The 26,282-nt window shown below is 47.3% G+C and overlaps 1 long non-coding RNA gene across 1 annotated transcript in view; it reads right to left on the bottom strand.

Annotated features, from left to right (window-relative positions):
* Positions 1 to 13,532, bottom strand: part of LOC144806125 (uncharacterized) — a 46,948-nt gene extending 33,416 nt beyond the window's left edge. The window contains exon 1 of the long non-coding RNA XR_013605698.1: positions 13,475 to 13,532. This is a non-coding gene — a long non-coding RNA (uncharacterized LOC144806125). The remainder of the gene's footprint in view (positions 1 to 13,474) is intronic.
* Positions 13,533 to 26,282: the final 12,750 nt, after the last annotated feature.

Genomic DNA, 26,282 nt, shown 5'->3' with positions numbered 1-26,282 from the left:
GCTCCCGATGACTGGCAGCGGAGAAGGGAGGCTCTCACAAACGACACAAATCAGCCAAGATGTGGACACCTCTGAAGCCCCAGTTACCCATGCCTTTTTAGAGTCGCTATTCGGTGCATTTCAAGGCGACTTGCAGACGCTGAAAAGGGAAATAACGGGGGGGATGAAGGAGATAACCTTTTGATAAAGCGGGACGTCAATGCCGTTGGGGAACGTATGGCCTCCATCGAGGATCAGGAGCAAGCCCGGGAAAAGGAGGTGGAGCATCTACAGCAAGAGATAGTCCGGCTCAAGGCTCAACAGATCGATCTCCAGGCATACACAGGAGACCTGGAGAATCGGTCTCGGCGAAACAACATCCGCGTTAAGGGAGTTCCACATAAAGAAGAAGGGCCAGATATCACACAATAGCTGCAGGGTCTCTTCAGGAGCATACTGGGTACCCCCACCAGATATTTTGGCTTACATTCCAGAATTTCAACTAAAAGCGTATATGCTACGTGCTGCCAGGGACAAGCAACCACTAAGATATTAGGACCACTCCATAGCTTTGTACCAGGACCTGACTCTAATATCCCTTCAAAAGTGTAGGGAGTTCCGAGTGGAAACTCGGCGTCTTCGAAATCAAGGAATACCGTTTTCTTTGGGTCCCCCTTTCCGGCTGATTTTCATATGGCAGGGCATACTCCTCCAGCTCAGATCCATGCAGGACACTTGCCAGGTGCTGGGCATCGAGAATCCAATCCAGGAGGAAACAGAGGGCCCACAGACCAAAACTCCTCGAGAAAGATAGCATAAGGTCTACGGGAGGCGTAGCACAGAGCGAGCAACGAGACCGGACCCCAAGACCATGGCACAAGAAAGACTGGCAGTGCTGGAGACATTGTTGAAGGAGACATTCCCCCAGGATGACACCGTGAACGACTGAGGGACAGATACGTGACATTTGCAAGACTGGGTGGGCAGCAAAGAGGTCTGCTGGGAGCGTAGAGACACGGGGAGTGTAGAGACACAGGGAGTGTAGAGACACGGAGAACAAGCCACACCCGTGCATGCACGAATGGCGGGCTCTGGACAATTTGAGGTTAATGGGTTTCTAAGTTGGGGTTAGGGAGGAGAGGGTGGAGAACTGGTATGCAGGTTCAAGCCGTTGAAGAGAGGATCAAAGGGCAATGGAGGCCGGGCAGACGTTGGGAGCTTAGGGGTAAGAGGGATCACAGGGACCCAAATACAGGCCAAAGCTGGTGCACTCACTATGACACGCTATTTCCCAGCCCACACTGAAAATTCTCACTATCAATGCGAGAGGACTCAACAATCCCAATAAAAGGAGGTCCATCCTTTCCTACCTGGATAACATGGAGGCAGATGTGTGCCTCCTCCAGGAGACACAGCTCCTCTCCAAAGATTGGCGTAGAATGAGGTCACGACTCTTTCCCCAGCAGTTCTTTTCCTTTACCCTGGATAAGAAGGCGGGTGGCTATTTTAGTAGCCAAACGTTTTAAGGGGACAGTGGGGGAAAAGGTGTCCGAAATCAAAGAGGTTGATGGGAGCAGGGCCATCGATAGAGTAGTTCTAGGTATGAGTAATTTAGATGCCGAAATTGTGTCGCAAACCGCCAGAGTTACTGCTCCCGCAAACACCCTTCACCCGATATACGATCAATCCAGGGGCTGCCTCAATTGCCTATAGATAGAAACGGGTCCTCTCCCTCACCCCCCTATACCAATAACCATTTCAAATACCAACCCCGCCAGGGATGGTGCTAATTGGTTAAACAAGTCCAGGGGCTCGAATCAGAACAGGTTGTCTAGTACCTCGTGCATTAATGTTCCTGCCGCCCCAAGTATGAATGGCTAATCAGGATGTCCTGAATCTGCCGCCCGCTGCTTGCCCTTATGTGTTGGTACTGGCAGGAGTACCTACTTTAAAGAGGGATCAGCATGAGTCATGGGACCAGCTATGCAATAAATGTACGGACTTGCTATCAAGGCATAGAAGCTTCCATGTATCCAAAATAAAGGATATTTTTATGGCACGCAGGGTTGAGTGAGTTGTTGCATCTACAAAAAATTTCAAAGGGGGCAGTATTATAATTAACTTCCGCCGACCTTCTTTGGTGAGACACCTCCTAAGGGGTTGCAAATTCATAACGTCTAATAGCACTAACATATGCGCACTACCCCATGGTTATTTCTACAAACCAAATCATGCTCCTTTCACCAACAATTCCTCTTGAATTACTACCTCTAATAGGTTTAAATTCCGAACGGCATCATAGTGAATGTGCTGGTGTTTTTCGAGCGAATCGATATACACAACCCTTTTCGAAATATATGGTAAAACTGATAAAGGTGTGTTCTTTCATATAAAACTCTCCCTGACTATGGCCAACAGAACAAAGAAGTGAATTATGAAGATAGAATAGAGCCCAAATTTACACAAAATATAAGAAAATTTGTGCTGAAGAGGAAAAGTGGTTCAAAAGCTGAATAAGTGAAGTCGCTCGTTTAATAGCTTGGATTAAAGATTACAGCTGTGATATGAGGAGCCCAACTTAATATGAGATCTCCCTGGAAAGATTACGTAGTTCACAGTCACATGAATTGGAGGATATCCTGTATCCACCCGATAAGCAGAAAGTGATTCTCTCAAGGTCCTGAGGAAGGTGGTAAAAGCCCACCGTAACGCGCGTCGACCTAGCGTGTAAAACTGATAAAGGTGTGTTCCTTCATATAAAACTCTCCCTGACTATGGCCAACAGAACAAAGAAGTGAATTATGACGATAGAATAGAGCCCAAATTTACACAAAATATAAGAAAATTCGTGCTGAAGAGGAAAAGTGGTTCAAAAGCTGAATAAGTGAAGTCGCTCGTTAAATAGCTTGGATTAAAGATTACAGCTGTGATATGTGGAGCCCAACTTAATATGAGGTCTCCCTGGAAAGATTACGTAGTTCACAGTCACATGAATTGGAGGATATCCTGTATCCGCCCGATAAGCAGAAAGTGATTCTGTCAAGGTCCTGAGGAAGGTGGTATAAGCCCACCGAAACGCGCGTCGACCTAGCGTGTAATCCCACATAACACTCTGTGGTTGTTACTCAGTCAGAGTTGTTCTCTGTTAAACCTTATGCACAGAAGGAGTAGTTGGTTGTTAAATGGTTTGTATGCAAGTATATGTATGAATGACTGGTGAATGTGATTTGGGGGTGGGTATCTGGGTAGTTTTATTAAGTTTTTTGTATTGTATAAAAAAAGAAAACAAGTATCATGATGATGATGTATGTTTTTATATCTGTCCTAATTGTCTAAAAAGAATACAATGAATTTGTAAGAAAATAAATGTTGCTATATGAAAAGTTCTTGTGATATATATACTCACTTTTTACCCCCAAAAAAAGAAATACATTTTGATATATACATAAACACTTGTTATTGGCATATCTTGTAGGACATGTACTATGTATATGAACTAAGATACTATGTTTAAAATATGAAAGCCACAAGGGAAATTCGTTATTTTTTGTGTATTGATATTTCCCCTCTTTTCCCTGGCTCTAAGTAAATTGAGAGGGGGTCCTTATTTTCATACTACCTCTAATAGGTTCCAGGTCTTGTCTGTATTAGAGACCCAAGACTGACTATCAACTTTTGGGGAAAATACTGATCCTGCTATTAGGTTACCTCATGCCCTGCCAGAAACTGAGGGTACTATTCCCACAAACCACTTATCCCCCCTATGTAAACGAAGGCCTCAGCAAGTTCAGACCTCAGTTTCTAAAGATGGAATATTGCACGGTTGTTCTCTAAACTTCACCAGCCAGATTGGGTACAACTTATTAAAGACCAAGATATCCTTTTATTTCAGGAAACATGGGTCACAAAAGAATTGCATATTGAGGGGTTTGAATGCCATAGCATCCTAGCAACAACCCCCCAGCAAGATCGACCATTTGGGGGTTTATCAATCTGGGTCAATATTAAGACAGGGGGATGCATAAAAACTGTACATACAGATAACAATAATGTTCAAGGCATATTATTTAATAGTGGAATTTCCTTTTGGATAATTAATGTTTATAACAATGATTTTCATTCTGTTCCAAATATGCATTGTATAAATGTGATTAATTTTATTGCATCTATTGGAAAATCCAAAGACTCTTTCAAGTCAGTAGGAATCTGTCTGGGGCGATTTTAATGCTAAGCTATCTTACTCATGGTCAAGCGAATATTCACACAGCAGCAGACAAACATGCAATAGGGGTAGAGAGCTAATGGACCATTTGAACACCCTTAACTTAATTAATGTTATAGAAATTGATGCAACTACAAAAGATAATGCCCCCCCTGAACCGATATTCAGAGGAAGGGGCTGCTCATCTACAATTGATAATGTTTTTTATCTCCCCCGCTTTTGAAGCAGCTAACTTAAAGCCGAAATTATGGCCACAATCTTTGGGGACCATAACCCAATACAAGTAACGTTACGGATGTCTCCAGTTCCAACGCCTCAGACAGAATGTGGTGCTGGAGATCTATCACCATCCACAGATAATCGCAGACTGGTATTGTGAGGCATTAATAACGCAGACCGATTCAGTTCTATGGTTAGTGGAAACATGAATCTTATTACCATCTGCTTAGAGGCCCTGTTCCACACCCAGTGGCTATCAGCGCTTTTACCGAACTCAGTGGAGCCATTAAATCCTTGCTGTCTAAACCCATTTGTACAGTACTGCGCCAACCTAGATGGTTCAATCAGGAGTGCTCAATTGTCAACTGGAAGCTCCGCAAGGCCCTATCTCAAAGCCCTAGGTGTAATGATTTGGTCAAGTGCTTAAGGTTGACATATAAGCAGGCTATTGCTAATAGGAAGGAACAGTTATTAGGTGAGTACTGGGATGCGCTCATTAATGCTGCCAGCTTAAATAATGGGAATATATTTTGGACTACCATTAAAGAGTTATGATCAATAGGACAACCGTTAACTCCCATCAGATGCAACATAATGAGCGCTACCTGGGAAAGTCACTTTTCCACTATTTACCAAGAGCCTGCTTTTTAATCCGACCCTTTTATTACCAGGGTGCCACCTGGAGTTTCATTATCAATAAACAAGGTTGAGGAGGCTATACGTCAGAGTGTGGGCAATAAAACTCCAGGCCCTGATGGGTTGCCCATCAATCTTATTAAATATATACCAGATTTTTGGGCCCCACTGTAGTTAAATATTTTTAATAATCTAACCAATGCCCCACTGCCTAAGACATGGTGTACCAGCACGATCGTTCCCATTTTTAAAAAGGGTGATTGCACACAACCATGTTGCTATAGACCGATCTCCCTCATAGATAACACCCTTAAAATTTTAGGCAGAGTTTTATACACAAAAATGTTAACCTGGACAGAGGACAATCCGATTTTAGAACAATGCCAACTAGTTTTCAGGGGTAAAGTTGGCACAAACGAGCAATGTCTTAATCTTAATTTGATGATAGGGAAGTACACTTTTGCACAGCACTCGCCACTTTACTTAGCTTTTATGGACTTGTCCTCAGCTTTCGATTTTGTCAATAGGTCCTGTCTATGGCCCATCCTTTTAGAATATGGACTGGATGAGGCCCTTGTTCATTTTTTTGCCTATCTCCATACGGACCTGAAAGCGCGCGTCAGGATTGGTGGTGGGGGAGAAGTTTCCAATTACATCAGTGTAGATAGAGGGGTCAGACACTTATAAGGTCCCAAAGGCGAGACCTAATGGCTATGCCAATGCTTGTTTACCTGATGGGCATTGGCTGACCGCTACCTGGTTACTGAGGGCCTAGTGTGGTTGAGACATATTAGGGGGGGTTTTAGCCACATCAGATGATGCTGTGCACGCCCAAGCCTAGGTAGCAATGAGGCGCAGTCGGTAGTGCTGACTGTGAGTGTGTTCTTTCACTTTCAATTGACGGGGCTGCCCCCCATTAGTCTGGTGAAAACCAAAAACGGAATTCAAGTCGATCTTCTCATCACACAGACTTTTCAGGCGAAAAAATTGTCAATGTTTGCTGAGGCCCTTCAAAATAGTTACCCAGCTCCAGAAATGAGGATCAATGAACATTCATTGCAAAGACAGTTTTAGTGAGATGCACACCTTTTTTGTTGTTCGCTTCTAGCTTTCTCCACATTCATTCATTTTCAACCTTAGTCGGCGTGCAAGCTTGCTTCGCGCTCCACCCAATTGCGCTGCAATTGTGAAACCAAACTGAAGAGGAGCCAATTATGACCCCGTCAAGCTGCACAGCCGTGCCTTCAAATTAGTCCAATAAATCAAACTCATGTTATACTTCCGTTAATCCATATTTACTCCATTGTTATCAATCTTTTTATCCTTTGTTTTCTGTGATTTATTTTACTCATTTCATTTCTTTGTCAACGTCTTTTCACAACAACACAGGAGGAACGTGTTTCCACAGGTCACAATTTATTCAAGAACACCAAATGCATTTCGGGATTACCCTTCGTCAGGGGTTTATCTGGGTGAAAATATATACACAACTATCAATAAAATCCAACTTCTAAGTTTCTGTACATAAGCATCAAGCCAAGTGTAAAGCGTCATTTATCAGTGCTATCTACTATAACAGTCAAACAGTGTGCAACATTTCATTGCTCATTTTTCAAACTCCACAGCTCGGTCACAATACCCTCCTCAATTTAATACATCACGTAGCTCCCTTTTTGATGTGGAAAACGAAACCGTTAATATAATTTACATGTTAGTGGATTGGCAATCGCATCCTTTGGGGAAACTTTAAAGTACATCAAGACCCCCAGTTTCCCCCTGAGCCCTCCATCTAATCTCTGTTCCAGTTTAAGCAATCGAAGAATTAAACCCCATACCCCACTTACCGTGACTAGTGTTCGTTGGCTATTTAAAAGCATCATTATAATCCGCTTTACGCGTTTTATCAGAACTTTCCCGTACCATCTCACGGTCTATCTTTGGTTACTCCTTTACAATCAGTGTCATGATTAGGGGTGTCCATAGATACAGGGCTCACAGATTCATATTGGTATAGAGAAAGGTCTTCAAGGCCTTACGGAATGAGTTTCCAGAATCAAAATTGAAAGAGGAAGGGAGTTCAACAAATTGTCCGCAGCAAGCGAAAAGGACCTCCCCCATCTAGATTTTCTGAATCTAGGCACAGTCACCAAATTACTTTAAACTCAATTCTCCGACCCAAAGGAAGCCAATGAAGGCTCTTGATGGTAGCCGCAACAGAGTGGAATTTAGGAAGGCCCATCACCAGCCTGGCAGCAGCATTCTGCACAAGTTGGAGTCGGTGTAGGAGACCCTTATTGATCCCTACATAAAGGGCATTGCAGTAATCCAATCTGGACAACACAAGGGCCACCACTGCCTGTTTCCACGTGGAGGGGGAGAGAAATTGACATATCTTTCTAAGAGTTCTTATCATTCCGAAGCAGGTGGAGACTTCTATTTATTTGGGGGCCCAAGGAGAGGGAGGTATCAACTATGATGCCTGGATTTTTGGCACTGAGGCCAAGGCGAGGGCAAGATCCAAGCGTATCTGGCCACCAGGCCCTGGACCAAATCTCCTGATTGTCTCCAAAAATGTAAATCTCAGTATTATCCCCATCGAGTCGTAGATAGTTCTCTGTCATCCATGCAGCTACGGCCTGCATGCAGCTTTTAACATTTGCTGCTGAAGCTTCAACACTCTCAGGGATGCTAATCATGATTGGAATGTCATCAGCATAGGATAACACTTCTAGGCCAAAAGATCTTACAACCCTGGCAAGCGGGGCTACATAAAGGATAAAAGGGTGGGACTCAATGAGGATCCCTGGGGAACTCCGCAGAACAGCCGTTTAGGAGCAGAAAGGAATTCATCCATTGTAACTCTTTGAGCCTGTTCCGTAAGGAAAGATGTGAGCAAATTAAGGGCGGAGCACTCAATCCCTATTTCCCGGAACCTCCCACCCAATCTAAGGGGAGAGATGGTATCGAAGGCTGCCGTTAGGTCCAGAAGGGTCAGTAAGATGGTGTGACCTGCGTCAACCTGTTGTCGAATGTTGTTAAAAACAACAGTTAACGCCGTCTCGGTACTGTGCTCACTTCTGAACCCATATTGCGGGCCATCGAGCAACTGATGATCCTCCAGATAGGTGCTAAGATGGAGGTTCAGGTGTTTCTCCAAGATTTTAGCTGGGACGGGCAACAGGTAATTGAACTGTAGTTCTTTCGTTCCGCCGGATTCAGAGAGGGCTTCTTTAAGAGATGTTTAACCGCGGCCGTTATCCAGGCAGTGGGATACAGGCCAGAAGTAATAGCGGCGTTAAGAACTACGGTCAAAGGAGGAACAATATCCTCCATTCCTAGTTTCAGGATCTTCAGGGGACAAGGCTCCATAGGGGAGCCAGATCTAATTCCCCTTAACATCCGCTCCGTGTCTTCTTGAAGTATGGGGGGAAAGGTGCTCAAGCGGCAATCCTTTGGAGGAGCTACCAGAGAATCCGAAGGACGATCGGCCTTTGACCCTCCGACATTGGATATCTCCAGGGAGGAATATATGTCCTTGATTTTGTCATACAAAAGCATGCCCTTTTATCACTTAGCTCCTGGGAGACCTCGGTGTTGGCAGAAGCCGAGGGGGCCAGGAGGGAATTAATCACAGTGAAGCGTTCCCTCTGGGATTTGATGGATTCCGTCATCTTGGAATAGTAGATAACCTTTTCCTCATTAATAGCTAGCCTGTATTCCTTCAATCTGAGTTTATGCAGGTCCCTTTTGGCTGGGATAAGCTCACAGCGCCATATTTTTTCCTGCTGTCACATACCTGCCTAAGGTTTCTCAACCTTTCGGTGAACCAGGGCGCCGAAGGGTGTTTTCTGTCCACATAAAGCTCCATAAGAGCGGCAAGAGAGTCCAGAGCCGGCAAGAGCCAGTTGGAAACATCATCATAGATTGAGTTAACATCCAGGTGGGTGAGACAGCAATAATTGCTAAGCTTAATTAGAAGACCCTCCTTATTTATGCGGCTACGGTTTCTCAACATCTCCACCCTGTTCTTAAAATTAGGATCTGGGTGGGATTCTGCAATTCGCAGAAAAAATGGAATGGCGTAATGATGAGACCAAGGGAGTGGGATAGGATCATTCAACCCTATCCTCGGATCGTTAGCGAAGATCCCGTCCAGAATGTGTCCCGCCGTATGAGAGGGGCTCCTCACCAGCTGAGCAAGGCCACAGGAGTCCATAGCTTCCAGGAAAACCTGTGTTTCAGAGCACAGAGTTTTCTCCAAATGGAAGTTAAAATCACCTAGCCAAGATCTAGCCAAATAAGGCTCAATCCGATTGCTGAAGTCCTGATTAAACATTCCTCTGGGTCCGGGAGGCCGGTAGCTGACCACTCCCACAAAACTATCAGTGGGAAGGATCTTCAAGGAGAAATATAGGGCCTGATAGGGATCTGAGGGAGCGGTGAGGGCCGCAGTGAAGCACGAAAAGGTGTCTTTATAAAGTACTCCCACCCCCCCCCCCCTATCAAGTCTGGACAGAGCATACCCTGAGGGGATGGCCTCCACCAGGTCAGGCTCTGAGCAATCTCTAGCCCAGGTTTCAGTAATAAATACCCAATCAGACATACGGAAGGAGACAAAATCATTAAATTCTGCCCTATGTTTAATCAGAGATCTGACGTTCAGGAGATACCCATAAAAGGACTGTTTCATGAGTAAGGGTAGGGCTGACACGTTTCCCCTTGGGTTTTTTAGCTACCGCAAATGGAATGACTGTCTTACACTCATATAGCCCAATGCTCACAGTTCATCGACCTGCAGTGCACATCCTTCTGTCATTGAAGCTCCAAGAGCTGTCCTCTTGCGTAAACAAGGGGCTTAGCAGGATCTACAATAAAAAGGCCAAGGCGTAAACTTGGCACGGACGGGCACAGACAGGCGTGCCTTTGGCTCGCCTGCTGCGTGCGTTTGCAGCTCGTCCGGCCCGGCATTCAGAAAAAACAACTAGAGCGCTGCCCATCGATCTGGGACAGGAAGTGGAGTAGAGAAGCAACAGTGAAACACTCACTAGGAGGCGCTAGGGGGTGCACAGCGGAATGGCTGTATGACATGACAGCTCCGCCGGGCAGGCACCAACAATGAGGGAATTCAGGTGTTAAATGGTCGAACTTTGATGTGCCACACACGAAAAACGAAATGGGAAGATACCGGGACTAGGACACAATAACTTGAATAACTGAAGGACCGCGATTCCAGGAAAAAATGGAGACTGAAGCCGAAAACGTCAGGAGGGTAAGATGGCAGCCGCCAGAAAGGAAATGTTCGGAGAGCTCAACTGCTGTCATATCTGCTGCATCGGATCTATGCAGGATGCCTTGTAAAGTGGCGGTAAGGCGCAAATGTGTTACGAGACAAAGCGCAGGGAACCATACTGTAAGGGCAGCGAGACCCAAAATGGCGGCACCCATAGGCAAAGCAATAAACCGATTGTAATAGAGATGTGCGTCAACACCCGCAAACTTTAAACTCAAAAACATTGTATGGCACGTACAGGGACAGCAGTGGTACAGTAATTGTGTAATTTAACTAACGAGCAGGGATAACGGTGCGCAATATACACCGCAGTGGCACTTGGATGCTGGGACAGCTGGGACCACGAAATGGCGGTCCTAGGACGCAACACCAGAGGCAATGAAGGAAGGAACCGGGAAAACACAGATTTGCCGTCAGACTAATGGGCATAAACCTCACACCTTTACACAAACAGGGGAATAAGCGGCGTTCTCACAGGCGTGAATCCTTGCATGCTGGCGGCTTATATCGAATGAGGGTATTGAACACACGGCAAGTTACACAGCATAGCGCTGAGAGAGAGGACTGGCGAAAGGGCGACTTTGAGCGGACCAAACATGATCAGTGTATGTAATCGATGAAGGAGACTCTGTGATATATAGAGTACACCACCAGTTACGTCCAGCCAATTGCGCTGAAGGTGGCCCAAGGGGAGTTGCATGTAAAGACAATGGTCGGATTCCAGATCACTTGCCTTGGAAGCCCCACCTATTGAAAACATAACGACGAGAAAACAACAGCAGGTGGAGACGCATGGCGCTGTGGGCTAAGTGAGGCAGGTCGCAATCAGCCCGGGCCGAATAAATAAAAGTCCGCTTCCTGTGTAGGAGGCACATATCGGGACACTACAACGCTCAACCCTGCCCTCTCAAGTGTATGCAGGGTGATATATGTGAGGACAATTGAACGTCGCATTGGTTTCCAATAGTGCAGCGCAAGACATAGTAACGGTCCTTCTGGATAGACGAAGTCACATAGCACTTCACGATGGTGCGACCAGACAGGCAGCAACCAAAGATCACTTTTGAAGCCAAAAAGGCGCCAAAGGGAACTGGAGAGCAGGTGGAGGGTGAACAACCTTCAGATATGCTGGCAGAAAGCAGTATGGAAGCCATCCTCAAAGCCATACAGTCAAATCTGCAAGACATCAACGGAAAACTAGATCACTTAGCGTGTCGAATGGACAGCATGGCGGTGAAAATGGACAAACAAGGGAGCGACTGGACACGGCTGAAACACGTATCTCGGCAGTCGAGGACGAGACACAAGCTAAGGCAAACAAGTGTAATGGCATGGAAAAAGTCCTCGACGTGATTAAGGCCAAGGCCGAGGAGTTGGAGGCTCGTTCCAGACGTAATAACATAAGGATAGGGGATTACCAGAATCGACAAATACAGGCCCCATGGAGACCTACAACAAGCAGCTATGTACAGACATCTTTGGAGCGGAAGCACTATCGTCAATCTTTATCATCGAAAGGGCGCACCGAAGCCACCACCGGGCGCTGCACTGCGGCCAATTGTGGCTCGCGTGTTGTACTATAGGGATCGAGACAATATTCTACGACTTGCACGTGAGAAAGGACAGATAAATCATCAAGGGAACAAGTTGGAGTTCTATCCAGACCACACTATCACAGTTCAGCAAGCACGAAGAGAGTTCGCGGCGGCAAAAGCAAAATTACGAACAATGCAGATAAACTATGCCATGCTCTATCCTGCTCGTTTGAAGGTAACGTGGGAAGGGAAATCGACTATTCTCTCAAGTCCCAAGGCAGCTCAAAACTTTATAAAGATGGTGTCAAAACAGAATAAAACCGCGGGAAGTAGGGAACAGAGGCGAGATTCGGTCTAGAGGGATGGTGCTACAATGGACAGGCCTCACCTCCTCTGCACCCCTGGACAGGCCTCTCCTCCTCTGCACCCCTGGACACGCCTCACCTCCTCTGCACCCCTGGACAGACCTCACCTTTTCTGCACCCCCTGGACAGGCCTCTCCTCCTCTGCACCCCTGGACAGGCCTCTCCTCCTCTGCACCCCTCTGGACAGGCCTTACCTCCTCGGCACCTCTGGACAGGCCTCTCCTCCTCTGCACCCCTGGACAGGCCTCTCCTCCTTTGCACCCCTGGACAGGCCTCTCCTCCTCTGTCCCTGGACAGGCCTCACCTCCTTTGGACAGGCCTCTCCTTCTTTGCACCCCTGGACAGGCCTCTCCTCCTCTGTCCCTGGACAGGCCTCACCTCCTCTGGACAGGCCTCTCCTCCTCTGCACCCCTCTGGACAGGCCTTACCTCCTCGGCACCTCTGGACAGGCCTCACCTCCTCTGCACCCCTGGACAGGCCTCTCCTCCTTTGCACCCCTGGACAGGCCTCTCCTCCTCTGTCCCTGGACAGGCCTCTCCTCCTCTTCCCCTGGACAGGCCTCTCCTCCTCTGCACCCCTGGACAGGCCTCTCCTCCTCTACACCCCTGGACAGGCCTCTCCTCCTCTGTCCCTGGACAGGCCTCACCTCCTCTGGACAGGCCTCTCCTCCTCTGCACCCCTCTGGACAGGCCTTACCTCCTCGGCACCCCTGGACAGGCCTCTCCTCCTCTGCACCCCTGGACACGCCTCACCTCCTCTGCACCCCTGGACAGACCTCACCTTTTCTGCACCCCCTGGACAGGCCTCTCCTCCTCTGCACCCCTGGACAGGCCTCTCCTCCTCTGCACCCCTCTGGACAGGCCTTACCTCCTCGGCACCTCTGGACAGGCCTCTCCTCCTCTGCACCCCTGGACAGGCCTCTCCTCCTTTGCACCCCTGGACAGGCCTCTCCTCCTCTGTCCCTGGACAGGCCTCACCTCCTTTGGACAGGCCTCTCCTCCTTTGCACCCCTGGACAGGCCTCTCATCCTCTGCACCCCTGGACTGGCCTCACCTCCTCTGACCCCTGGACAGGCCTCACCTCCTCCCCCCTCTGGACAGGCCTCACCTCATCTGCACCCACTGGACAGGCCTCTGCTCCCCTGGACAGGCCTCTCCTCCTCAGCACCCCACTCAGCCTCAGCAGCAGGAATCTGAATTGCAGCCAAGAGAGTTTGCAGCTCTCCTACCTGATCAGAAACCTGTCCAGGCTCTCTCCTCCTCCTGGGGCTGCGTGGGGTGGGGGGGGGGGCAGATCTGGGGTCTGAAGGGCATCTGAAGATGGAGGTATCTGCCCACCAGGCAGGGCTCCTTCCTCCTCTGCAGCAGGCTGAACACACCAGGAGAGGGAGGAAGTGATGTCAGCACCGCTGCTTGTGCTGTCTCTGCCGCCTCTGACCTGGAAGAGGAAACCCTTCTCTCTTTCATCCAATGTGCAGCTCAGTGATTTCATCTGCGGGCGAGCAGCGCCCTCTGGTGGCCACTGACGGAACCGCCGCCTCCAGGCTCCAGCAGTGCATACATTTCACACAAACAAGCATTTATACCTGTAAAGACCTGGGATTTCAGGCATGAATGTTTTAAAGAGTCAGACAGTTCAAGTACAGTGCCTCACACTTGGTTGCTGCTGTAAAAAAGTATTTATAGCTTCACTTCAGATGAGCATCTTCCAAACACGGATGTAAAGGACTAAAGAGTATTTACAGAAAGGTGACAACTGGAAGTGGCAGTCTGTATTTCAATGAACATATCTGAATTTCAATGAATATATCTGAATTTCAATGAATATATCTTTATTTCAATGAATATATCTGTATTTCAATTAATATATCTTTATTTCAATGAATATATCTGAATTTCAATTAATATATCTGAATTTCAATTAATATATCTTTATTTAAATGAATATATCTGTATTTCAATTAATATATCTTTATTTCAATGAATATATCTGTATTTCAATTAATATATCTGTATTTCAATGAATATATCTGTATTTTAATGAATATATCAGAATATTAGTCAGTTTTCCAATTAAACTGGGCTGCTTATGTATTCTTTTAAATAATTTATTTGCAGTTTTTCAAATCCCCAACGTACTAGATAGCAAAGTAAACAGAGATAAATACCATGGAGTTTAAGACACCAGATCAGTGACAATGAGGCATAGGTCATGTGTCAAAGCGACAATTGAAGGAGCTTATTTCTAATTTTCCTGTGTCTGTGGTTTATTCCTTATATTTAATTCGGTTTTATATCCTCGAACAAGACTGAATTGTAGGTTCTAATTAGGTTTTGAGTTTCTGGTTTAAAAGCACAACTGTCTCCTAAAATATTAAGATAGCGGCCTCTTCCAGGCTTTGTTTACAGTAACCACCATCCTCTCTCAACAAAGATTCACTGACAAAAATAAAGCAATATATGTTTGAAACTATTAATTCCTAAGATAGGGCAACCAAGTATGAACCAGAAATTTCTCACACAGTTTGCATTGTATCATAAAAATGAGTGGGTATTACTGGTCTGAGGAACAGGGGAGGGGCATTTCATTACTCAAAAATATTCTACTGCTTCACATAGGCCCCTATATCATAGTTCACTCGTCATCAATACACCGCTGATTAGTGAGTGTGTCAACTCTTTGTAGCATTGTCATGCAAGAAGCCTTGAGTGCCTCGACAGCAACATTAATTTGGACGTGCATACATCAGAGCCCTCAAGCCTCACTCATCACGAGTGACACTCACACATTTGGAGGTCGGCCTGAAATCTCACACAAACCTGGCCCATTCTTCCAAACTATGGGGATTAACTAGAAATTCACACATGACTATTCGACACAGAGCAGACCCTCTGTCCCACATTTTATTGGCAAAAACTTCTCGTATTTCACCTTTAGTAGTACTGCACACAGTTCAGTAGAATGTTAAATTGAATGTTATGAATGTTAGTGAGACTTGGTTGTTAATGTTATCGCTTTGCATGTGTTCTCATCATTTATTTATTTATTTATTTATTTATTTATTTATTTCAAAGGTTTTATATAGCGCTGCTGGACCCAAGAGTATCAGAGCGCTTTACAGGGAAGGTAAAACATAATAATAGAAAATAAACAAACAACAATGTGCAGAGAATTTACAAGGGATGTAGCAATGCATTCAGAGGAGCAATGAGAGCTTTAAAGATCGGAGAAAGAAGGGGGTGCAGTGGAGGGGAGGGAGAATGAAAGGGGGAGAGGGTGTGGGGAAGAAGTGGGTAGGGGAAGAGTAAAGAGTGAGCAAGTTCAGGATCAAAGGCATTAGCTACACCCATATTTCTTGAGAAGAAGTACTTTGAGTTCCTTTTTGAAAAGAGGGTAAGATGGGTTGCAGCGAACATCTTTTGGGGAGAGAGTTCCAAATCGTAGGAGCGTTACCAGAAAATGCCCGGGATTGGGTCTTTTTACATTTGAGTCTAGGATGGATTAGGACAAGGGAGTTAGTGATCCTCAGGGACCAGGAGCACCCTGCTTTCTGTAGTTTGACTGCAAGGAAAGAGGGAGTGTTTTGGTGAAGAGCTTTATGAGTGATACAGGCAATCTTGTAGGTGGATCTTCCGTCTATTGGGAGCCAATTGAAACTTTTGAGGACGGGGGAGATGTGGTCAAATCTTTTACAGTCAGAGATAAGTCTAGCGGCTAGATTGAGAACAGATTTAATCGGTGCAAGATGGACTTTAGGTGTGCCGGCAAGTGTGGCGTTGCCATAGTCAATCCTGGAAAGGACAAGCGATTGTACAACGGTTCTAAAATCATCAGCTGGAATAAAAGGTTTGATTTTTTTGAGGTGGTGTAGGGTGTAAAGAGCACTTTTGGCTTCATTTTTAATGTGGGGGGTGAGGTTAAGATTCTGGTCAATGCTGATGCCTAGGTGGAGAGGGAGCAATTAAGTGCTTTGATATCGTTGATCCAGAGTTGAATGGGAAGGGAATTGTTTTTGGGAGTGAAAAGGATGATTTCAGTTTTTTTCGGATTCAGTTTTAGATGGATCAGATGGAACCATGCTTGAACTCTAGTCAAGGTGTCATTGAGGTGAAGAATGTCATTGTGAGATTTGATCTTGTAGTATAGTTGGGTGTCGTCAGCATAAAGGTGGTAACTGATTTTGGCTTGTTTGAGAATGAGAGTGAGTGGTTCCATGAAAAGATTGAATAGGGTTGGGGAGAGGATGGATCCTTGAGGGACACCGAGTGAGACAGGTTGTGGATTAGAGAGGTAGTGGTTGAGCTTGATTTGCTGTGATCTGTTTTGAAGGAACGAGGAGTACCAATTGAATACAGTGCCTTCAAAGCCGAATCGATTTTTTGAGAGTGTTGAGAAGGGTGGGATGGTGGACAGTATCAAAAGCAGCCGAGAGGTCAAGTAGGATTAGTAGAGATGATTCACCTCTATCTAGGGAGCGATGGATATCATCTGTGATGTTAAATTAACATAGCAGTTTCGGTGCTGCATCCCTTTCTAAAACCTGATTGGAAAATGTCCAGGAGATTAAAGGAGGAGATATGGTTCTCTAATTGGGACAGGACACATTTTTCAAGGGCCTTAGATAGGAAAGGAAGGTTGGAGATAGGGTGTAGGTTGTTAAGGTCATTAGGGTCAGCCGAGGTGTTTTTAAGAATGGGGGAGATTTGGCCAAGCTGAAGGGAGTCAGGGACAAAGCCAGAGGAAAAAGAGTTGATAATATTGGTCCAAATAGGGGCAATGATGTGTTTGAGTTCTTGAACCAGATGGGCGGGGAGGGGGTCTTTGGTATGGGAGGAAGGTTTAAGTTTGGAAATGATGTTGATAATCGTGGATACAGAAACTGGACTGAATTCACTCCATGAAGCGTTGTTTTTAGCTGGGTGGACCTTGGGAGAGGAGTCAGGTTGTGGGAGTACGGGGATGGATTGAGGGGGGTCGTGAAGTGTGGGAAGGGAGGAGGAGGAGAAGAGAGAGTTAGGAGAGTTGGTGAGTGTGTGTTGGTTGAGGGGAGGTTGGAGTGAGATGGGGGAAGAGAAGGATAGTTCTCTCTTGTTGCTTTTGTCGTCGAAGAAGCTGGCAATTTCTTCGCATCTTTCCATTGAGGCTAATATTTTTGGATGGCCAATAGACGTTTGTTTTTTAACTATGTTAAAGAATTCTCTGGGGCGGTTTCTAGCCTGGTCAAGTTATGACTGGAGAAAGGAGGCTTTGTCGTTGAAGATGTGTTTTTTGTAATGGGCTCTAGCAGTTCTGAGGAGAACCAGATTATCGGGGGAGGGATGATTCCTCCAAACACGTTCAGATTGTCTGAGGGCCCGTCTTTCATTATTGAGTTCAGAATTGAACCAAGACTTGGGAGGGTTGTTTTTTTGTTGCTTGTGTTTAATTGGAGCAATTTGATCAAGGGCTTTAAGAATAGAATTATTATAATGCTTGGTTAAGTCATTGGTGCTGTCAGAGAGAGGGGGGAGAAGTAGGCATGTTTTAATAGAGGATTCCAATTTGCCAGGTGGGATACGGTGAAGGTTGCGTGTTAGTTTCAAAGGTAAAGTGTTGATGGGGGCGGGGCGAGTAATGGAGCTATTCAAGGTGAAGAGGATAAGGTGCTGGTCGGACCAGACAACAGGAAGTATATTAGAGAGAGAGGCCAGATCCTTGCTAGTCATTATAGCATCAAGGGTGGCACCTTTGGTATGAGTGGGGGAATTACAGAGTTGGGTCATATTGGTGATGTCCATGACATCCTTAAATAGGATGACAGCAGGTTCATCCTTTTTGTTCCAGTGGATGTTGAAGTCACCAAGGAAGAGATTCTTGGAGTGGGAGAGCGATGATTGAATAATAAGATCAGATATCTCTTCAGTAAAAGAGATACTATTCCCAGGGGGGGTGATAGATAGTGTGCAACCGAAAAGAGGGGGAGTTAGGAATAATGAGATCGGTGCAGAGGTATTCAAAGGATGAGGGGTCTTGCCGCTGTATAAGCGAGATGTTAAGTTCAGCTTTTAAGATTAGGGCAGGCCTCCTCCTGTTTGCTCGACTCTATCTTTCTTGATGATAGAATAACCTGGGGGAATGAGCAGGTCGAGGATGGCGATGGAGTGGGCGGTGAGCCAGGTTTCAGTTAGGAATGCGATGTCTATGTTTTCGCTGAAAATGGTTTCCGCAATCTCAGTTGCATGGCAGGAGGCGGATCGGCAGTTGATCAACATGCAGCAGAGGGGAGTAGGGTCTGGTAGTTGGGTGGGCGGACAGGGGGGGATGGGTCTAAGTTATTGGGGTGGCCTAAGTGAAGGTGGATGAAGGGGGAGTCTGCTCGTTCCTATGAGAACTGGGATCGTAGATTGACAAGTAAGGGGGATAGAGGACGAGGATGGAGAGGGAGAGGTAGGTAATTTCGTGAGAGAGTTAACTGCCGAGGTTATCAGGTAAGTATCAGGTAGGGGCGGGAAAGTAGTGTTGGTGTAGGGTGGGACGCTTAAGGAAGGTTGAGAGGGTAAGGAACTGGACATGTGATTACTAGGGAGAGGAGGAGTGTTGAAGTTGGTGATAGCACTAGTTGGGCAGTTAGAGGGTGGATTGATATGAGTGTTGATGTGGGATGGAAAGGTGTATTGTGGAGGGATCAGTGTGTGGGCGTGAGCTAAGGGGTGGGCTTTAGAAAGGAGTGATATCTCGTTTCTGAGTGAAGAGAGTTCTAAGACGAGGGGGTTGTCAATGTCGGTAGGACGGAGGGGAAAACCTGGGGGGGAGGGGGGAGGAGTTATAGTGTGGGGGAGGATCATTTTTGGAGAGAGGGGGTGTACAGGAGGTAGAAATAGGAAAAGCATCATTTGTGGGTAGACAGTTAGATGGAAGTTGCGTAAAGGCAGTAAGAGTTGGCATATCAGTTGATGTCAGAGGGAGAAGTGGTATGGAGGTCAGAGGGAGGGTGGTGAGTAGAAGAGAGTGTATTATTAGGAAGGGGGATAACAAGGGGTAGGTGGGGGAGCGGAATAGTGAGGAGGAAGAGGGGGGATTGCTGAATAAGGGAACCAAAGGAGAGGAAGGCTCAGCAGAGCGTAGAGAAATCGGGGTGTGAGGGGGAGCGAGATTAGGTGTCAGGATAGCATGAGAATTAGACAATATAGAGGAATCGCGAGGGGGGTGGGGGAGTCATTTGTGGAGGCGGATGGAAGGGGGACAAGAGTATTAGGGGACTGGGAGACAGGGGGGGTCACATGTTATAGTATTGAGAGCGAGTGTGGTAGGTAGTGAATGAGAATGATCAACATGATTGGGGGAGGTGGAGGGAGTGGAAATAGAGAGAGGGGATAATGTGGGAGGGGGGTGAGGCGAATCATAGCTAGTGTTAGTGATGAAATCCGGGGAGGTCTGTTGTGGTTGGGAGGGGGTAACAGTGTTGGGAGTAGGCAGGGTGGAAGGTAAATAAGGAGGGGGATAAGGGGGATCAGTACTAGTATTAGTGATGTAGGCAGGGGAGGTCAATTGTGGATGAGAAAGGGTACCAGTGTTAGGAGTATGAGAAGATAAAAGTAGATCAGGAGGCGATAGGGGGGAAGGAGAAACGAAGGGTGAGGCAGGCAATAAAAGATAGGGTACAAAAGAGATAAGAGACACGGGTGGCGGGGATAAGATGGGTGGTGATGTGTCTAGTGAAGGGTTCAAGGATTGTGTGATGGATTGGGATATGGAACTTAAGTGGTGTTCAAAGATATCGAGGTGTTTCTCAGATGCTTGGATGTGACCGTCCTGAGAGCCTCGAAGGCGGTTGCTCCCCAGCTGCTCCCAGACCCGGCTTGGTATCGTAGCGCTGCGCACACTGCTACTGCTGCACTCGTCTCAGCTCAGTAACCTGGAGACATCGCACTGCCATTACCGAATTCGAGACTGCGCATTGCTGTGTATTAATTAATTAATTGTGCATTGCTACCTCTGCCTTCAATTGATTAGCCCCGCGGTGCCGCCAATCTGCGCTTTGTTTAATTATTGATTGCACATTGCTGCCTGTGCCTGCCTGCCGTTTTGTGCCTGATTGTACCGTTTACAGTGGTGTTCTGACCGCCATTTGCCCTACCTGTGCCCCAATCTTGTCCTGGTCGCCTTTTGGCTTGCAGCCATTTTGTTGTTGTTGTTGTGACCCCCAGCCCGGCTCTCCGCCCCCGCTCCCGCCTCCCAGTTGATCCTCCCTCGCCCCTCCCCCTCCACCATCCACCATCCACATATGACAGATGCTTCTGCGCGCAGCGTCCACGCGCAGCGGTCGCGCCCCATGCGTGCCGAAGGTGCGCCAAAGGTAAGCCCGTCTACGCCCGTCCGCGCCTGGACCGCGCCCAGCGCCAGACCCCCTGGTCCCTGCAAACCACACTCCACCCGCATAACGTACGACGCCGCCACCCTCCTAGCCCTTAACCCCGGATGCACACCACAATGCTATGAAGCTGCCCCAGGATGTACCCACGGTCCCTTCGCCTGCCACTCCTGCAAGTTCACCTGCATCAAGACCCACACCAAATCCACTATCTCCAAACACAGCTCCAACTCTAACCACCTGAAGTGCATCCTGCTGAACACCCGCTCGATCCACAGACATGCCACAGAACTCTGGGACCTACTCGACACTGCTTCACCGGACATCGCCTTCCTTACAGAAACCTGGATGTACGCATCCTCAGCATCCGACATCGCCATAGCCATCCCGGACGCTTACAAGATCATCCGAAAAGACCGCACCAACCAAACAGGAGGAGGCATCGCCATCGTCCATAAGAACACCATCAGAATCAAGACCAGCTTCGACGATAACCTTGCAACCGCCGAACACCTCCACTTCCAGATCCACACCGACCCCAGGACCACACTTAGAGGCACCCTCATCTACAGACCACCAGGAACCCGTAAACAATTCAGCGAAGACATCACTGACTTCATCAGCCCACACGCCCTCACCTCCAAGAACTACATTCTACTGGGAGACCTCAACTTCCACCTGGAAAAGAAAAACGACAGCAACACCACCACCCTTCTGGACAACCTGGCCAATCTCGGACTCAAACAACTTGTTGACACCCCCACCCATGTAGCCGGAAATACGCTCGACCCAATCTTCACCTCCAGCAAGCACATCTCCTTCGATGACACCACAGCTCTCCATTGGACGGACCACAGCTGTGTTCACTTCAGCTACAAAACTACCTCGACCCACAACCCCCCACAACCTATTCCGCGAAGAAACTGGAACAAAATCACCACCGACCAACTCCTCACATCGCTCCAACAAACCCCTCCCGCCCTCTCATCGGACCCAAACCAAGCTGCCACCATACTCAAACAATGGATCACTCACAGCGTTGACGAATTAGCACCCTTGAAAAACCACCAAACCAAACAGGGTAGCAAAAAGGCGCCCTGGTTCAACGATGACCTTAAGAAATCCAAGAAACTATGCCGTACTCTCGAGAAAACATGGAGAAAAAACCCAACCACTGACAACCTGACCACCTTCAAGTCAGCCACCCGCAAACACAACCAATTGATCCGATCCACCAAGAAATCAGCATTCAAGGATCGACTCGACAACAACACCCATAACAACAAGGAACTATTCAACAACGTCAAAGAATTTACCAACCCCACCGCAGCCTCAAACGACATTACTCCCTCCCAAGACCTCTGCGATTCGCTATCCTCTTTCTTCTACAACAAAATAGCCGACATACATAACAGCTTTAAGAACATTTCCAATGAACAGTCCACTTCACCCACCTCCGAACCTAAACTGCCCTCTAACAACCTTAGCGCCTGGAACCCAATCACCACTGAAGACACCATCCGCCTAATGAACTCCATCCATTCAGGTTCGCCAACCGACCCCTGTCCCCACCACATCTTCAACAAAGCAGACTACATCATCGCACCCCATCTCCGTGATGTCATCAACTGCTCCTTCAACTCCGCTACCTTCCCAGAAAGCTGGAAACACGCCGAACTCAGCGCCCTCCTGAAGAAACCCACAGCAGACCCCTCTGAACTTAAGAACTACCGCCCCATCTCCCTCCTCCCATTCCCTGCCAAAGTCATTGAAAAAGCCGTCAATAGCCAGCTCGCCGCCTTCCTTGAATCCAACAACTCCCTCGACACCTCACAGTCCGGCTTCCGAGCCAAACACAGCACCGAAACCGCCCTCATTGCTGCGACTGACGACATCCGAGCGCTTCTGGACAACGGAGAAACAGTTGCCCTCATCCTACTCGACCTCTCCCCCGCCTTCGACATAGTCTGCCATAGCACCCTCATACAACGCCTCAGCAACATCGGCATACAAGGAAAAGCCTTGGACTGGATCATCTCGTTCCTCGCTGGGAGAACCCAGAGAGTCCGACTCCCCCCATTCAAATCAGAGGACACCGAAGTCATCTGCGGAGTACCACAAGGATCATCACTCAGTCCCACCCTCTTCAACGTTTACATGAGTCCCCTCGCATCCATCGCACAACATCACAACCTTAACATCATCTCTTACGCTGACGACACCCAGCTGATCCTTTCCCTCACCAAAAACCCTAACACCGCCAAAACCAATCTTCACGAAGGCATGAAAGAAGTAGCCGAATGGATGAAAAACAGCCGCCTAAAACTTAACTCAGACAAAACGGAAGTCCTCATCCTAGGATCATCCCCCTCTGCCTGGGACGACTCATGGTGGCCATCGGCCCTGGACACTGCACCCATACCCACAGACCACGCACGTAACCTAGGCTTCATCCTAGACTCCTCCCTCTCGATGACCAGACAAGTCAACGCCGTCTCATCCTCTTGCTTCAACGTACTTCGTATGCTCAAGAAAATCTTTCGTTGGATCCCCACCGAAACAAGAAAGACTGTCACCCACGCACCGGTCACTAGCCGACTGGACTATGGAAACACCCTCTACGCCGGAACCACAGCCAAACTACAGAAAAAACTCCAACGCATTCAAAATGCATCAGCCAGACTCATATTGGACATCCCTCGCCAAGCTCACATTTCTGGTCACCTGAAAGACCTCCACTGGCTTCACGTCAACAAGAGAATAATGTTCCGCCTCCTCACCCACGCACACAAGGCCCTTTACAAACTAGGACCCGAATGCCTCAACACACGACTGTCCATCTACACACCCACCCGCCAACTAAGATCCTCCAATCAAGCCCTCGCTGCAGTTCCGTGCATCCACAGATCCACCATGGGAAGAAGATCCTTCTCCTACTTGGCGGCCAAGACCTGGAATTCTCTCCCCACTCACCTCCGCCTTACACAGAACCACATTTCCTTTAGAAAAGAACTTAAAACCTGGCTATTCGATAAATAATGCACCCCCTCCCCCAAGCGCCTTGAGACCCTCTGGGTGAGTAGTGCGCTATACAAATTCCTGAACTTGAACTTGAACTAGAATGGTTCCAGATTTGAAAATGGAGATATCTATTTCTCCCGGAAAGGAAGGAGATGGGGTGGTGGAGAGTTTCAGACCGTATGGGATATTGTGTGACTTAGAGATAGGGAGGTGACGTAGAAATAGGCTTTTCCATTTAGAAGTGCGTTTGGTGAAGAATATGAAATTGGTGATAAATGAGGAGTTAAGGTTGTTATGATGATCCGCAAATAAGGTTTCTGGGTGGAGACAGAGAATTTTGTGTTTGAAGTTTTTCTTCCCATGTTTGGTAAGATGGGAGGGGTAGAGGATGGACCAAGAGTTAGGTCCGAGTTTCGAGATTTGTGAGGAAGAGATCGGGGGGGAGGAGTGAGGGGCGGCATGATTGGTAGAATGGGGAAAGAAAGAGGGAGAACAGTAGATTAGATTACCATTGACCACCAACAGAATATTGGAAGCTGAAATAAAAGAAAAATTGGAAGCTCCCTGTGAGGTCATCAGTATTCTAATTCATTTGAAAAACTTGAGAGGTCTTTTTTTTAATATCTCAATTCTTTACTGATTTTTGATATACAATCAGCATATAACATGTATGAAAGATTATCGAATCAGCAGAGTCCAAGATACTGTGTAAACTAGAACTTGTGAGAATACATTGATAACAGGAAAAACAATAATTAAAATAACCCTTCCAGATAGAGTTGATGTGGCCCAGAATATCCCGCAGATGATCAGGGGAGGAGGACGAGGGGGAACACAGGAGGAGGGGACATGGGAACAGGAAGAAGAGTCAGGGTGCCAGGCCCCATGGTCGCCCCCAAAAAAGCCAACTCCCACCACGGAATTTGTCAAGGGCCAGGTACAGAAAATGAAACCAGGCTGATTGGTGTCAGTGTCTACAGCTATCCATGTAGGAAGGAACCCCCAAACTTCTTCAAACTTCCACCGTTGGTCAATGAGTTAACAAATATATCTTGTGTAAGTGGCCATGTTGTGCATGTCAGAGAGCCATGTACTGTGAGACGGTAGCGTGGTGAATGACCAATGGTGCAAAATGTCCACCTTTGCCTCTACGAAGGCCGTAGCCAGCCAACTCTTACCATGGTGCATTAAATCCTGGAATATTGACATTTTGTGAAGCGAGGTCAGATGGGTCGTCAATTGCGATGTCACCCCTAGGTTGGTCATCAAGGTATCCCAAACTGAGCCCCAGTAGCACAAAGTACTGTTCAGTCCCACAGGAAATGCAAAATGTCACAGGCTGGTGCACCACACCGTCAGCACCTCCAGCACTTGGAATCCTCTGCCATATCTGCTTTATTGATCCACTCCGGTGCCCAGTGCCAGTGGTGTAGGACCTTGAAATAACTGAATTTCAACCTGACCTCCTGGAGGAAACTGCCATGGTCTTTCCAAAGGTCATGGAAGTCCTCCTCAGACAGTGAGAGGCACAGCCTCTGCTCCTACAGACAGCATAAATTGTGGGTGGTCGGGCTCCAAAAAAAGGCTGTCCATAGTGGTAACATACAATCCCACCATAGTGTCATTGTATCCCTTCCACATCAGGATTTAATGCAACATTGGGACAGTCTCTAGATCTAGGGGGAGCACCCGGCTGCAGCAGCTGTTGATACTGTCAGTGTTGCGTCTGTGGCAGCCCATAATCACGCATGAGAGTAGCAAAGGGCCCTCTCAGTGGCAGGAAGGTTCTCGCTCATCAAGATGGTGGTGCTCCCTCGTCTCCTTTACTATTTTACAAATCTGCCGTTATACCTGTCATCATCCTTTTTTCGACCTATTGATCGCATGCTGCATAACCTCATATGGAACCCCACGCGCTGTGGGGTAGCACGTGCAAAGCTATATTTACCGGCGGGTCAAGGGGGGCTGCCAGTACCTAACCTAGAGAACTATTATCTAGTGCCTCAGCTACAGTGGATACGTCAGGAAACGAGACTCCACAAACACTGCACATGATCCTTATATGTCTCACCCGTGCAGCTGGAGGGATGGTTCATTCCCCCTGTTGTTGCAGGTGGCCCACCACTGTTTCCGCAGAGCTCTGTTCCTCACCAGGCACATAAGTCGTTACGCTCCAGAGATTCCATTGCTTGGAAAAGCCTGTTGAAACAGAATTGCTGCTCGGCGTGATGTAGCGGATTGGCATAAGGCGGGTATACATACATTGGGAGACCTTTATTTAGACGGATCCCTCAGGCCATTCAATGCCTTAGTGTGAGAGGAGGGGGTGCCTCCAGGACATGTCCTCACGCATGCCTCATGCATTAGTCAGCGGCAAAGCAGATGGGGAGATATAATGCAAGAATTACAGACACATCTGGTACCCCAGTATGTCCATGTTATGGTAAATGGTAGTAACCCCACCCGCTGGTTTGCGGATGCGCGCCGCCAGCACACAGCAACAGATCCAACCCCACTATGCACAGACACAGAATGGAATACAGTACGAGCCAGCCCTACATATGTTACTCGTAATGCTAGGATTAAACTAATTCAATATTAAATAATACACCGAGCATACCTCACCCCGGAGAAAATCAATCGTTACATTAATAGAAACAATATA

The sequence above is a fragment of the Lissotriton helveticus genome (genome assembly GCF_964261635.1).
Source record: "Lissotriton helveticus chromosome 1_1 unlocalized genomic scaffold, aLisHel1.1 SUPER_1_unloc_47, whole genome shotgun sequence".
Lineage (NCBI taxonomy): Eukaryota > Metazoa > Chordata > Amphibia > Caudata > Salamandridae > Lissotriton > Lissotriton helveticus.
Note: the sequence above shows the minus strand (reverse complement) of the source record. Positions and strands in the feature narration are given on the sequence as shown.